The 4,101-nt window shown below is 48.6% G+C and overlaps 1 long non-coding RNA gene across 1 annotated transcript in view; it reads right to left on the bottom strand.

Moving 5' to 3' along the window:
- Window positions 1-2,414: 2,414 nt before the first annotated feature.
- Window positions 2,415-4,101, bottom strand: part of LOC109951738 (uncharacterized) — an 8,636-nt gene continuing 6,949 nt past the window's right edge. The window contains exon 3 of the long non-coding RNA XR_002273658.1: window positions 2,415-2,427. This is a non-coding gene — a long non-coding RNA (uncharacterized LOC109951738). The remainder of the gene's footprint in view (window positions 2,428-4,101) is intronic.

The following is a 4,101-nucleotide window of genomic DNA, read 5'->3' as shown; positions in this document are numbered from 1 at the left end:
CCCCCCCCTCACAATCCCCAGCTACCGGCCGGCTGGGGTTGGAGGGCGCCCCGTTGGGCCCCGCATGAGTCGGGCGCGGCTGCCGGTGGACGCCTCATCTCTGTGTTGACCGCATTACATGTGTGACAAGGCCCAGACAGGTGCTGAAGTGAGGGGTATTTGGAGCGGACTGCCTTGGGGTCAGGGACCGGGCCCCCTTGGCTTGCCCTTGTGTGCCCCCCTGCTCATTAATCAGGAGAAAAGACGCCCCTCGCGTCCTTCCCACGGCTGGGGCAGTCGCAGGCACATGATGCCTTCATCCCCTTAAGTGAAGACTCCCTGGAACACCTGTCGTGGTGTGTGTGAGCACGCGGTGCCTGCCCCTGGTGGGCCTGCCCTCCTCCCCTTGGTGGCCTCCCTCCCTCGTCCTTCACAATCTCCAGCTACCGGCCGGCTGGGGTTGGAGTGCGCCCGGTGCTGTAAAAGTACATAAGACATTAAGTTTTTTTTGGTCTGTCTGGCCCCTGCCTCACTGTTTATACATCGGTCTGGCTTTGTGTTTGTTACCTCAGCAATACATTCTCTTTTCTCCTTTCCTATCAAACTCTTTTCGAGTGCACTGGGTGGTTTAGTGGATAGTCTTGGTACAAGAATGGGGGGAATTCAATGTAAATGCATCCCACACCTCCTCAGTGGATTATTCATGCTTAAATTGTCCATTAGGTCACAGAGCTGTAAACATTCAGGAATGTTGGGCACCTCAGCTGTAAACCACAGAAAGGCTAATGGATTTGAGGGATTTCAGAGAAGACCAAAATAACAAAGTGCCATTGTAGGGTCGCAGTTTTTTCAGTTATGTATAAGATGCAGTATTTCTTATCTGTCTTTTTGTTTCTGTATTTAGATTTCTTATTGCCACCCTCCTTCTTTGCTTTCTCTTTGACATATTATGCCTTTCCTCTAAAAATGGCAAATAGACTTCAATTTATGGTGTCCACTGTGCATTTTGTGGTTAGGGAGCTGTTGTTTTTGTAGGCAGGGGAAGGGCACTTCTTGCAAATGGACATCATGTGGAGCAATGCCCAGCCAGCTGCACTGTATAGAGCCCTCGGGCCTAGAGCAGAGCAGCCAGGCAGACATGGAGAAAAAGAGGAAGTCTCTTTGGCCAGGTAAGAGAGGGTGCTGCCTGGGCCAGGCATGGAAGAGATGGACAGAGAGAGAAAGAGATGGAGACAGGCCAGAAACAGTCAGGTGGCAGGGTGATGTCATTGTTGATGGCTCTAGCAAACAAATGTACATGACTGCATTTAAAAATAGGGGACACTGTGTACAGTAAACACCAGGAAGGCATAGGGGTTGTGCACACAAAATTAAGTTTCACTCACAGATGTGCTTCAGCATGTGGTAGAATCCTTAATAGTTTCACAATATCAAACCCCATTCTGTTTTAGGCCACTGTTTTCTGCTGTAGCCATTAATTGCATTGTCAGTGTCAGGTCTGAAGAGGAATAATATTTGCCTTGGCATATGTCGTTTTGAGCAAAAACTGGGACATGTGTTATTATGATGATCTTAGCATTACCACTAGGAACCACAGGTCTGTACCAAATCAAAAGATGCTAAAATCTTTCAGACTTTTTACTTTGATGTTGAATATTGATGTTTTGTGGTCATTATTTAACAGTAACAAAATAGAAAGGAAACGAGATGCAAACAGCTTTGTTGAAGCACTCATGCTGACAACTTTCCAGACATTTTGTGGCACCACAACAGTGGTGATCCAAAAAGATAACAATAATAATTAACATGGCTACAAGAGGTCATTGTCAGAGTAAGTGTACTCTAGTGCATTTTATGCATTTGAACAAGTGATATTTTATTTTTTGCCATATCCTAAACTGTGATATTCTGTTTATATACTATAAAAAAGACCAATACTGTAAAGTGATGAAATGAAAGAGAGGAAAAAGGTATAAAAGGAAAAGGTAAATCAAGTTGAAAAGAGAAGGGCAACTGAGGTGAAGAAAGAAAGCATGGTTGAGGGAGCGGAGAAAAAAGTCAGACGAGTGCATCACTTTAATGAAGTGTCACGACTCCCTCACTGTTCGTTTGTCCTCCTGACTCTTCCTTGATGCTGCCGTGTCATCAAGTCAGGGAAGGTGCTGCTGTGACTGCTGCTGAGCCCAGCCTGTCATGGTGGATATTCTGAACTAATTTGGAAACATGACGCAGGGTCTGGGGAGCCTGAAATGGATTGTGAGGGGCAGGTTATGTGAGTCTCAAGCATTTCCCCTGAAATGAAAGAATGTCTTGGTGTTGTTAATCTGCGTGAGATAGATTCAGTATTACCCATCTATTGCTCAGTGTTCACATTGTGCCCATGTACGATCTGCTATTTATTTTCTTTATTGCAACCCTTGTTTTCCATCTGTGGGTCCATCTCTTTTTCTATTCAAATATAATGATGTGGCTTCATAATCACAAAAAAACGTATGAAACAGAATAAAAAAAGAATTAATATAATTTACTATGGGTGTAAATCTGTCTTACATGAATGTCATTTTTCCATTCTCTTTTTCCATCCATCCGTCCATTTTCCTCTGCTTATCTAGAACCGGGTCGCGGGGGCAGCAGTCTAAGCAAAGATCCCCAGGCTTCCCTCCCTCCAGACAAGACATAGTCCCTCCAGCGTGTCCTGGGTCTTCCCCGGGGCCTCCTCCCGGTGGGACATGCCTGGAACACCTTCCTAGGAAGGCGCCCAGGAGGCATCCGAAACAGATGCCCGAGCCACCTCAGCTGGCTCTTCTCGATGTGGTGGAGCAGCGGTTCTACTCTGAGCTCCTCCCGGGTGACCGAGCTCCTCACCCTATCTCTAAGGGTGCGCCTGGCCACCCTCCGGAGGAAGCTCATTTTGGTCACCTGTATCCAGGATCTTGCCCTTTCAGTCATGACCCAAAGCTCATGACCATAGGTGAGAGTCAGAATGTAGAGCGACCAATAAATTGAGAGCTTCGCCTTTACAGCTCAGCTCCTTCTTCACCACGATGGACCGGTACATCGACCGCATTACTGCAGAAGCTGCACCGATCCGCCTCTCAATCTCCCGTTCCATCCTTCCCTCACTCGTGAACAAGGCCCCAAGATACTTGAACTCCTCCACTTGAGGCAGGAACTCTCCACCAACCTGAAGGGAACAAGCCACCCTTTTCTGACTGAGAACCATAGCCTCGGACTTGGAGGTGCTGATTCTCATCCCAGCTGCTTCACACTTAGTTGCAAACTGCCCCAGTGCATGCTGGAGGTCCTGGTTTGATGGGGCCAACAGGACAACGTCATCTGCAAAAAGCAGAGATGAGCTCCTATGGTCTCCAAACCGGACTCCTTCCGGCCCCTGGCTGCATCTAGAAATTCTGTTCATAAAAATAATGAACAAAACCAGTGACAATGGGCAGCCCTGCTGGAGTCCAACATGCACCGGAAACAAGTCTGACATACTGCCGGCAATGCGAACCAAGCTCCTGCTCCAGTCGTAAGGGACCGGACAGCCCTTAGCAAAGGGCCCGGGACCCCATACTCCCCAAGCACCCTCCACAGGGCGCCACAAGGGACATGGTTGAATGCCTTCTCCAGATCCACAAAACACATGTGGACTGGTTGGGCAAACTCCCATGAATCCTCCACCACCCTGAAAAGGGTATAGATCTGGTCCGCGGCCAGGACAAAAACCGCATTGTTCCTCCTGAATCTGAGGTTCGACTATCGATTGAATTCTCCTCTCCAGTATCCTGACATAGACTTTCCCGGGGAGGCCGAGGAGTGTGATCTCCCTATAGTTGGAACACACCCTTCGATCCCCCTTCTTGAAAAGAGTGACCACCACCCCGGTCTGCCAGTCCAGAGGCACTGTCCCCAGCCACCATGCGACATTGCAGAGGCGTGTCATCCAAGACAGCCCCACAGCATACAGAGACTTAAGGTACTTAAGGTACTCAGGGCGGATCTCATCCACCCCTGGTGCCTTTCTACCAAGAAGCTTCTCAACTACCTCGGTGACTTCAGCTTGGGTGATGGATGAGTCCACGTCTGAGCCCCCGACCTCTGCTTCCTCATCAGAAGGCATGA

This window comes from Monopterus albus, unplaced genomic scaffold (genome assembly GCF_001952655.1).
Source record: "Monopterus albus unplaced genomic scaffold, M_albus_1.0 scaffold404.1, whole genome shotgun sequence".
NCBI classification, from domain to species: Eukaryota; Metazoa; Chordata; class Actinopteri; order Synbranchiformes; family Synbranchidae; genus Monopterus; species Monopterus albus.
The sequence above is the reverse complement of the archived record's forward strand: the minus strand, read 5'-3'. Positions and strand labels throughout refer to the sequence as shown.